This window comes from Borostomias antarcticus, assembly GCF_949987555.1.
Source record: "Borostomias antarcticus genome assembly, chromosome: 1".
Taxonomy (NCBI): Eukaryota; Metazoa; Chordata; class Actinopteri; order Stomiiformes; family Stomiidae; genus Borostomias; species Borostomias antarcticus.
In genome coordinates, this window is record NC_140234.1 from 6,449,304 (window position 1) to 6,460,881 (window position 11,578).

The 11,578-nt window shown below is 44.2% G+C and overlaps 2 long non-coding RNA genes across 6 annotated transcripts; both read left to right on the forward strand.

Moving 5' to 3' along the window:
* The first annotated feature begins 323 nt into the window (after positions 1-323).
* Positions 324-2,389, forward strand: LOC311313553. The gene is made up of 3 exons (XR_014630619.1): positions 324-448; positions 957-1,062; positions 2,064-2,389. It is a non-coding gene; the product is annotated as an uncharacterized lncRNA (long non-coding RNA).
* A 500-nt stretch (positions 2,390-2,889) lies between these two features.
* On the forward strand, positions 2,890-10,868 carry LOC311317908. 5 transcript variants are annotated; one of them, XR_014630777.1, is made up of 12 exons: positions 2,890-2,998; positions 5,308-5,482; positions 5,629-5,764; positions 5,896-6,352; positions 6,715-6,816; positions 7,350-7,492; positions 7,601-7,744; positions 7,871-8,026; positions 8,405-8,561; positions 9,352-9,518; positions 9,634-9,767; positions 10,681-10,868. It is a non-coding gene; the product is annotated as an uncharacterized lncRNA (long non-coding RNA). The 5 variants fall into 5 exon arrangements; XR_014630778.1 differs by adding an exon at positions 8,766-9,014 and having other exon boundaries at positions 5,679-6,352; XR_014630780.1 differs by having other exon boundaries at positions 5,679-5,764.
* Positions 10,869-11,578: the final 710 nt, after the last annotated feature.

Genomic DNA, 11,578 nt, shown 5'->3' on the forward strand with positions numbered 1-11,578 from the left:
TAATTCATTATTATTACTTATATATTGGTATTACTTTGAAATGCTTGATTCTGATTAGTTCTCAGGATTCCTACGGTGTCAATAGCTAAGCTGTAGCCTTTATAATTTTTGAGAGAGAGCTGTCTGAAGCCGGCATGCTTTTGCATTGAAGTCAATGAATAGCTGTGTCAGTTGGGATTTGGGGACACGGTGGACAGGCAAACTGATGCTGCACATTCCGGCATGTAGGTGGCGGTATGCGTCTTATGTTGTTTTGCGATCCGCCAAAAAACTGAGAGGAGAAGAAATAAGTCAAGTCGTGGGCTGGCCGAGTCGACTGCTTGTGGCTATTGTTGCTGGAGTTTCTGGCGACATCTCTCACACATGACAGCAGCACGCCGCTTTTGTTTACATCCAGTTCGAAGTTGAAACCATGGATATAACGCTCTACATTCTGCCTTGCGATGGGGTAAGCTAACGTTACCTATCCCCTGTTGAAGAAGGACTGTGTGTGTGTGAGGGAACACAGCAACGTCAGCTAGTGATCTATCTAGATCTCTAGCTACAGCCAAAAGTTCAATCGAATATCTAGTAGCTGGCTAGCTTGAGCCAGGGTCAGTCCTCAGAAGCTAGCAAAGGCAGCTTAGCGATTATGCCCGTTCTCGATAGTTAGCTAGCTAGTTATTAGCTGCTGAAACTGCCTTGCGAACTTAATTGCTAGCTGGCTAAGTTAGCCAACGGTAGCTAGCTAGCAACTAAGTGAACGTTGCACAAGAGGCAGGCTAACTGAATAATGAACGTATCATGCAAGCTAACTAGCTAGCTGTTTAATGTCGGAGGGACAATACTGAATGTGTCACTTTGATCAGATGCCTGCTGATGGAGGATAAATAAATGGCCCATTATAGCTACTCCTATGTCCCACTGACTGTGGAGCCTCTGTGTTTGACTTAATCTGCAACTGTTGTGCTTTACAGATGCAGAACAAGAGAGGGACACACTTCAGCTACAAGAAGACAGGAACGGTCAAAGCCAAGGAGGAGTCGAAAGAGGAAGATGAAGAGGATGATGACGATGAGGAGTGTGAGTTGTTCAGAAAGTGACCCATTATCTTTAATAAGAAATGTTTACTTGCACATATCTCCCACTCCTCAGCTCGCCAAGCCGGCATGCCTTTACATTGAAGTGAATTTAGAGCAGCTTAAGTTGGAATTTAGGGACACAAGCATGCTCTCGTAAAGGTCAACAGCTCCACAGCTACTGCTCAGCCCGGGGTGGGCTATAGACACACGGTCTCCAATGAGGGGTGCATGGGGATGGCCTGGCAATCACTGACCTGCCCCCCACAACCTCTGACCTGAGGGGGCGGAGTCTCGCCACCACGCCACTATCCACGCCACCGTCCCAACATCTCAGACCCTGAGTTGTCTAAAGACAGTTTTCACAGTTGGGTGCATGTGGGATCTCGAACGGATCGGGTTGAAGATACTCGAAACGCATATTAATGCCAGGTGTAAATGTAATCAGGCTAAATCATTATCTAGATACAATCTCGATACAAGACGCATTTTAATGCAAGGTGTAAACGGGGTCTAAGTCTACACATGTAGCCTAGATGTGATATGGTCTGCTCTCGTCTATATGTTGGTATTTTAGCACCTTGGTTAGAAAGCTTCCTTTAAGCTGTAATTGAAGGTACGGCCGACCTCCAGAATGAACTCTAAGATTTTCACTGACAACAACGATATCAGGGGTGTTGGCTGTGATGTTTTGAAAACACTGCCTCGTCACTACACAGACTGAACATACTCATCTTCATTCTACAGTAGAATGCTTATAAAGCATAGTGGACGATGTGAACTTAGATGAACACATACACACTGGAGACCAGGTAGCTTGCAAGGACCAAGTGAGGATTACTACACACTCGTACTGAATAAGACTGTATTTACCACACCATATTGGGCATGCTTGCATCTACCAGTGAACAAGTCAAAGCACCCACTGGGTCTTAGGCCAGCGTAAAATTAAATAAAGATAACGTTTATAATGATGACCTTTCATGTCCCATGTTTGTGGTTTAGTAGCGGCTCTCCTTCCAGTACGCTTTAGGGGAGAAGCTGTTGGATTATACAGATCACACAATGACAGCGTCCGCCACCGTCATGAATGCCACTCTGGCGCATGTAACCATCAGAACACTGTCAAAATGCAGGTCAGTACTGTTTGTCTTGCTCTTTTTTCACATGCTTCACTCTCCCTTGAGGGTTCAGTTGTCTCAACACAGCTATTTTCAGCTCTATTATTTCTGTCTTGTTCCCTCCTCCAATCACTTACACACTTAGGAGTGAGGTGAGAGCGCACACTCTTCTCTACAACCTTCCAATACCTCTTTCAGTTGTTAGCTTTAACACAGATCTCTTATGCCACTTCTTTTGCTCTCCCTCTCTCGCCTTCTCATCAGAGATTGACCTGAAACAGAGTTGCATAGACGTTGACTTGGAGTCTATGGACATTGACCATGGAGAGGTAAGGACTATAAATGTGCAGATATGCCATCCTCCTCCCTTACATTAAATAGCATTGTTAAATGAATGCTGCTTGTTGTGTATCAACAAGGCTGTATACTGATGTTGAATGTCTTCCTTGATGTCATCTTCCGTACGTTTTTAGCAGTCAACTCCTTCATACTTTGAGCTACTTAAAACCATTTAAGTATCAGCATGTTCACCTTTAATGCCATCTCAGACCCATTGTTTAATATATGTACTAGTAGTGCACGGCCACAGTAAGTGAATTGCATGTTCTATGCTTTACAAATGCCCACACATGTTATGTGACGGATGTCATGTACACGTTCTTTCAGATTTTTAATATCTTTTATACTATAAAAAATATATATTCCATTTCAGGCTCGCTGGTCCTGGACTGTAAGGAGTGCCGTCCCCTGGTCCTGGAGGCCCGGAGGTTCCAGGTCATGGGGATGTTGGTGGACTCATCTAGGACCAGAACACAAGAGGTCACTTGCAACAATATCGCTTCTTGATTCAGTTCTGTGTGTTGGGGGAATGGCTTTAAGATCAGAGAAAAACAGTATTTAGCTCTTGTGAAGCCTTTTAACTCAAACTAGTGTATCAAAGCAAATCTTTAAGGTGTGTGTGTTCTGGTAGTAGTAGTTGCGTAAATCTACTGTATCTCTGTGCAAGGCACTGGGCAGGGCTGAGATGATTGTGTTGCCCTGCTATAATGAGGATAAACATCATGAAACTCAACCCGAACACCGGGTGCCAACATACCACCTACCATCAGCCAATAGACTTTGCCATCTATGGCCTTTAGAATGAAGTACATGTATCAATATGAGGTAATTAAAGACCTACACCTGTTCTTTCAAACAGGTCTTAAAGTTATGGGCATAGCCATGCAATTCTATACAACAGAGTGAAGATATAGTACAAAATACTATACTATTATATCCAACTAGTCTTGTGTATAGCATCTGTGCATTCGTGAAGAGTATGTTATCAGTCACCAGATGTCTGTCTTCTGAGGAAACAATGTGGTCAATGACTTTGATTAACCCTCAATGCTGGTGGCAGTAATGTTTTTTGTCTGACACAAAGCCCAGTTGATGTCCTCTGCACTGGGCCTGATGTAATCAGACAAACAAACCTCAGACTCATATTCAATATTGATCCAGTGAAGGATGTAATTATAAAGCAGTAGTTAACAGGACAGATGTGAGACATAACAGGCACTGTATGTGTTCAATCAGTGGCAGTAAGTAGATCCACGACTGTAGGTAACATGATTGAGAAATTGTGATGTTTGTTTAATTACCTTACTGCATTGCACTTTTTAAACATAGGCTATCAAAATGAACAGTTTGGTATTCAGCAGTAGTTACCTTGAGGTTCAGCATGTCAAAGACCTCCCCTAACACTCCTGGTTCTTGTTTGAAGGGTTCTGATGACAGGGAGAGGAATCACCATTTATCAATCATCAATAGCGCGCGTATCTATATGGCCGCCGAGATTGTGAGGCGGTCGATGGGACACCGTAAGAATAGTGGACAAGTGTTACTGTGCTTACATGTTTGCTATTTATTCAACTTTAGTTGAGCAAACCCCTGTCTAAGCTATAGATGGAGACCATTCGTATGTGTATCGTCTGTGGGACTGATGTGCTATGCCCGGGAAATATGAAATGTCTCGAGCATTTAATGTCTCGAGCGAGCTCTAGCTCTGAGCTAGTTAGTCAGTCAATGTTTCTCAACTCGCTGTTAAAGCGAATCATATGGTACTTGTGAAATACATAACATTTAATTTACTTAGGTTTTGTAATCAAATTACAATTATAATATGATAAATTATAGCTAGCTAACAAAGATGAGTACTGACGAGTACTGTACCAATCATTCGTATGTCTATAGGACTGATGTGCTTTGCCCGGGAAATATGAAATCTCTCGAGCCTTTTATGTCTCCTTAAACGTTAGCTATATTCATCAAAAATACGACTATTTTTTGCTAGAAATAACCTTAACATGGATTTTAACCATGTACTTAATGCTGTAACTCTAATGTGGATAATGTAACACTAATCTAGCTAACGTTGTCTCACTCAACATCAGTTTGTTGGCGAGCTTTAGCTATGTTGGCGTCTGTGAGCTAGCTAGTCAGTCAATGTTAAGAAAATTAATTGTTAAAGTGATTCATATGGCACTTGTGAAATACATAACTTTATAATTTACTCAAGTTTTGTTGGTCAAATTCCAATTATTATAAATTATAGCTAGCTAACAAAGAGTGGTAACTCTCTGCTATAACCCAAGTTACTTACTTTCTCCAGGAGGTTCTTCAGACTGACTCAATCCCTTAAAACATTATTTTATTAATGTCTGTCCAAGGTGATTGGATGGTTTCCCTGTGTTCACATTTTCATTGGTAGGTGATTGGACGATTCAATTCAGTCTGTTGCTAGTCAGCTCACACAATAACTCAGCTCATCAAATGACTCATCAAATGACTCTTTTGATTCGGATTTGGCTCATGACTCTCTTTCTGAATCCTTGTGTAATGCAAGTCCATTACATCTCACTTGGTAGGTTCATATAGGCTCACATTGAAGAGGGGGAATGTGTGTAGAGGGGAGAGGGCCAGAGAGGAAATCTTGTCTGTCTGTGTCAGTCTGTCATCGATATACAGGCTACAGCAGGGGGCTGACGGTGTGGAAGATGCTTTGCTGAATTAAGGGAAAGTCGCAAAACCCAGCGTGTAATAACTCTTGACTTGAGTGTCACCTTTAACCTTTTGTGTGCCCACTGTAGCACCGGCAAGCTCACCAGGACCCTATGGTCGTCGGCCATCAACCACACGTTTAAACGGGTTTTGGCGGCAGGGCCGACCTCCCCACGAGACCTACTCATGCTGTAGAAATGCTGCCTTAGACCTGGGTCAGTCATTCACCTGGAGTGCTGGCTTCGCCACTACCAACCCAACCAGGTATGCCATGTCTCTATTAGAACTACAGTTAGTTACTCAGCCCTGCCACAAATTGCTAAATGTTTCCGTGTGTCATGTCTGTGCTGGGACCCCCATGCTGGCACCTTTAGTACCTTGCATCATATTCAGTATTATAAGTAGTCCAGTGTTGTGATTTGTGTGGTATGTCCAATCGCACATTGTGGATGGCTCCCAGCTTCACGCTGACCCTGCCATGGTGATGGAGGGAATTCTGGGGTTCCTGGGGGTCACTCCCAGCTTCAACTACACCCATGCTCTCACGTGAGTTCACACACCGCCAACCTCTCACAGCATAAACATTACACACACACACACTCTCTCTCACCAGTATGTTGCTCTGACTTGTCACATTGGTGTGTAATGTCTGACTGTCAAATTATTTTTATTTCCAGAATGCCAATAGGGGTGATCTCCCTGTGGAGTTACGCCATCGCCCTGGGTGACATGGTTCACTTGGTGTATCTTAAGGGGGGCAGTGGACCATATACTTGCACTGCAGTGCTGAGCACCATGTTCACCAAACGTGGGGTAAATTCTTATGGTAAATGAGTGGTAGGCTGGGCTATCTCACTGGACGGACGGGTGGTGGTTAGTTCACGTCCCAAGTTATAGTTGTGGCGCTTCTAACGCTGATCCACAGACATGCATGCACAAACGCTTGACTGTCTTCCTGTAGGAGCACACGGCCATAGAGGGTCAGGCTCTGAATGTGGTTAGTGATGGATGAGGAAGGGCCAAGTCTAACCATCCTTACGCAGGACGACAACGTGTTTTCAGTGGCCAGAGGCGGTGACTACAATGTGTTTTCGGTGGCCAGAGACGGTGACGCCATCAATATCGACTCAGAAGGCAAGAACACCAGCATGTCGCCACCTGACGCCCACCTCAGCTTCAGTTAACATGATCTTACCAGCATTATAGTGTATAGTCTAACCCATTTCAAAGCCACAGTGTATTGATCGTTTTGCTCAGCATTAAGGTCACTCTTGTAGGCACTGGTTCACAAATGACAAGTGTTTGTGATCATACTTGACTTGTAGTACTCACACTAATTATTGTCATCCGACAGGCCACCAGAATCCGTATTCAAATGATTAATATTATTCAAAGAAAAACGGAATCAATATTTTACTCTTAACAGAGCTGGTTAATATTTGTTAACTATTGTAGTTGGCGCTACTCCCTCTTCATTTGTATTCCTTGCTTTTCAGAGTGGAAAAGCATACCTGTTGCGGAACTACGCGGTGAAGCTAGGCGAACAGCCCGTCAATGATAGAGACACCCTGGTGTTCATTCCAGTGTTTGAGGTGGAGGTGAGTGATGGTCAAGGTCAGCTTTATTTATAAAGCACGTTTAAAATCAACAGAAGTTGCACCAAAGCGCTGTACAATATATAAAATAAACAAAAAACAAAGGCAAGATGATGAGGCTAAAATCACGTGCGGTAACAATGCTGTCTCAAACGGCAGTCAAGATATCATTCTTGGTACTGATGGCATCTTTTAGTTCAGTAGTAGTTGAATAGCTTGTATGAAGATGAATACCCGGCTAATACACCTTTGCACACTCTACCCAGTGTGTGTTAATGTCTGCTGGTCCTAATCACAATCAATGTGACTCAGTAAAGTGATTTTACCACACCGTAGCTTCTCACCCAGCACCACTGATTCCTGTGTTGGAGTTTATTAACTAGTAGCTGTGATGCTCTGCTCTTCTGCATGCTTACACTCCAACTCACTTGACGGACTGCCCCTCATCGTGATGTTGAGTCCTAAAGACTGGTGTTTTGTGTATTCATGTTTGATAAGTGTATCCACCCAGAGTATGTTCTAACTTGTCTGCACAGGCTGTCGGACTGTTTGGATGGTGAAGCAGACACGGTGATGCAGCGAGCTTGGGGAGACTGAGATGAAGCAGACAACATCCGCCTTGAGGCGCTCAGCTCTGCCCACCAGCTGGACCAGCTCAGAGTCCATGAACCGCACAGAGGTAACACCACACACACACAGGCACACACAGGTAACACGATCACACGCACACATACACACGTCTTCTGAGCTATGGTGTTGACTAACAGCTGTGTTCCCCCTGGGACAGATGGAGAGGCTGAAGGCAGAACGACCGTCTGAAGCTGGAGAGTCAGGGCTGCAGCCAGTCCCAGTCCCGGGCCGCTATCTCTTCCTCACCTCTGCACCACACACACCTCTGGCCCTGGGCTGAGTTTCCCAGAGGCACTAAGCGGTAAGAAGAACGCCGTAGCTTACGATGAACGTAGCGCTTGGATGCCTCTGGGGAAACTCAGCCCTGGACTGTCCCAGCACAGCGTTAACCTCACCTGTATCTATCTATCTATCTATCTATCTACAGAGATCAGCTGAACGTACCTTTGGGGGGAACATACCTTGAGGACATCTACATCAACCATTTAAGATACAAGACCAAGGCCAACAGGATCTTGAAAGACCCCAGCCACCCAGGCAATGGACTATCTAGAACATCTAGTGTATATAGAATATCTAGTAGGTATGTAACATAACCACATGCCCCCCCCCCCAGGATTATTTATTATAGCAATAGCATGTACACAACTCACCCATCAAGCAACAGCGCTGACACGTGCGTTATGAGCTATGTGACAAAACCAAATTAGAATCAATGATTTGGTTACGAGTGTCTGAGAGTGCTAGTTGGGCTGTGCCATGCCGTTTGTTGATTCAGAGCGTAGCAAATACCTATGTGATGATAATGCCTCCGACTGCTTTTAGCTGAACAACATGTTATATCAGATCAATAATACTGGTGTGATTACTTGCTCAGGTGCTTACCCTTTCCTCTACACCTGAGTCGGCTCAGTTATAACATACAGTGTGCATATTCTTCCCATATCTGTTTCTCCTACAGCAGAACCAGAGACCATCTGAATTGTAATTAGGAACAATGTGATGCCATTTTGAAGTCAGTGCAGCCCTTGAGCAGCTGGACTCTTCAGAAGCAGCACCTGTCTGTGTACGATATTGTATCGACCAAAAAGGCCTGTGAACAACTCTTAAAATAACAGGTAGGCAATCTAATCCCTTGGCTCCACTGCATCCGTCAGTGTCAACCATCAGATGCTAAGGAAATGAATCCATTGTAATTAATGACAGCAGCTCCACTAAGACAAGATAATGTGTTTTTGTGTCTGAGAAGGTGATTGGCTGCAACCTGTCTTCCCTCGACACCCTGCATGACTCTGCCTGACCTTGTCTGTTCCTTCACACAGGAGTTCAGACCTTGCCAGCTGTGCTTCACCAGACACGCCTTCTAACCCCTTGGCTCCACTGCGTCCGTCAGCGTCAACAGTCAGCGTCCATCAAAAATCAAGAAATGAACCTAGTAGATTCTCTTAATGTCGGACGCAGGCATCAAACGCAACGGCTGCAGTGGAGCCACTGTTATTAATTACAATAGATTATTTTCCTTAGCGTCTGATAGTTGATGCTAAAGGACCCAGTGGAGCCAAACCGTCCGAGTAAGTCATGAGCATCTCATCTGCATGTATAGCAGTCTCCAGAACGCTCTGAAAGAATGCATACTGACACCCTCTATATCACTTAGTAGTAATAATTGTATATACTCGCACTACATCCTTAAGCGTTTGCGTTTAGAGCACATGCTCAAGTCACCGTCTCCCTAGTGTTCTCTCTTCACCTCGCTCTCTTCTCTCTTAGTGACTGACTAGCTCTCACTTGCAATTTTTCATAGATCTTCTCCTCCACTCTCCCTCGCTTCCCATGCCTCTTACTCTGCGGTTTCATTTTGGGAGCGTATTCCTCCTTACACATCCTGTATGTATTTGTCTTCCACAGATGCAGAGCTCCTTCTTATTCAGCAAGAATAAGTATCCCAATTCTGCCTCCTCCAACTCCAACATTGAGGAGAATACTGACTCCTCCCTGCCCTCCTCCCTCAAACTCTCCCACAACAGATCCACTCCCTCCAGCCACATGCTAAGGAGCACACACTCCAACTCACTGTATGGACTGCCCCTCATCATGATGTTTTTGAGTTCTGATGACCTGTATTGGTTCATTCATGTTTGATAGTGTATCTGCCTGATGAGTTGGAACTGTGCGTGTCTGTCTGCACAGGCTGTCGGACTGACGAAGCGGAGACAGTGATACAGCGAGCTCAGGAGAAGAAGATGAAGCTGACAACATCCGCCTTGAGGCGCTCAGCTCTGCCAACCAGCTGGACCAGCTCAGAGTCCATGAACCGCATGCAGGTAACGCCACGCACACACACACACGCACTCTTAACTACATTACAGTCATTTAGCTGACACTTTTATCCAAAGTGACTTACTATAATCACATTTAACATAGGAAAGGTCAGTGTACTACTAATTGCCAGAACTCACAAGTGCATCTCATTTTTTAATACAAGAGACTTGGAGCATAATCTAGTGCTGAAAGCAAAGTGAAGAATAGCAAACTAAAAATGCAGTAGGTGCTTAAGAGGGAGGATCCTGGCTGTTGTGCCAGTGAGAGGGAGAGAGAGAGAGAGTGTGTGTGTGTGTGGACGAGGACAGCAAATGGCTAAAACATTCAGTACATGATGGTCTGATCTGCATGTCTCACTCTCGATTCATCACAATAATCCCAGGCTCGCACTACAGGATTTTAAAGGTCTGCACCGATTTCTAAATCGGGTTGCATTACACACATAAGGATAATCTTAACAGATATTCATCACACATTACAGGATATTATCGTGCCCGAGGGAGCAACAAACCACTGCCGTCTTGCTTGTAATGTAGTGACGTAATAATCTACATATCAAACATGTTTAGGGGTCTGTGAGCCGATCGGGAGGTTCAAGATTGGGTCTGTAACACCCTTAATATTACAAGATCATCTGGGCCGAACATCGGTTCCAACAAACGTTCCAGACCAGATTTCTCCTCCGATTGTCGGGAGGGATGAATAGGGGTTGAATCGGCCCAAATATCCTGTAGTATGAGCCTGGCAAACGACAGCGTTATTAGAGTGTCTGGAAGTGGATCTAACATTCTCATCTACATCCAGAAGTGATTGTCTTTGTGTTGGTGTGCGTTTGTGTTCATATTTGATGTATTTAAAAAAAAAATATTTTTTTATATATTTTTCTCTGTCTCTCACCTCCCTCCCTCCCTCCAGTCTATGAGGAGATCTCCATAGACCCAGTGTGTGGCTGGAGGCTGGTCCTGGTCAAACCAGACCTGCACATAGAGGAGGAAGCAGATCGACTGTTGCCACTCTGTCAGCTCCAGTCACATGGGCCTGGCCTACACCATGGAGATGATTGCGGCTCTGGGCTGTGTGTGTGCACGTGCTCATTAAAGTTACAAACCTATTGAGACTTCTGTTTGAGTTGTCTTTGGCATTATTCAACTGTGATGTCCTCCAAGTACAGTAGCCTAGTTGATTTTGACACGTTTTTCCCCCATACTTTTCCGCTGCTGAAACACCCAATTTCCCCACACTGGAATTATTAAAGTATCTATCTATCTGTTCTCATTTGTTAATGGCGAAAACGTTTTGGGAGAGAATAAAGCCATGTGAGTTTTCAAATTCACTGTACACTAAGCATTTCAAGACCAGGATCCTCACTGTCTGATTACATCTCATGCAGGGTTTGCAATAGCCTGAGGTCAATATTGCCTGTGCATAATGGTGTCCTTGCACCATGTAACTGTAACTGTAGTTAGATCTTTCAAATGTTATAATAATGACTGTAGGCTAACTAGAAGTGCATTATTCACCATAACGGAGGCCAGAAGACATTAAGTTCAATATACATATCCAAGTGGGTCTACTGCTGCAACAATTGAATGTAAAATGTGAACTATAACCTTGTTTAGACCAGATTTGAATGAAGTACAGAGACGCGCGTGTGCACGCTGTGTTGTCAAGCTGCCCTGGCAACAGCTGCCCTGGCAACAGCTCATTCCGTCACCTTTAAATCGAAGGTAAGTTGATGTTAGTAATGTTAAGACAGTTGGCTAGCTAATACATCATAGCTAAACCATGTCAATGTTATCAATATGCAAATTAT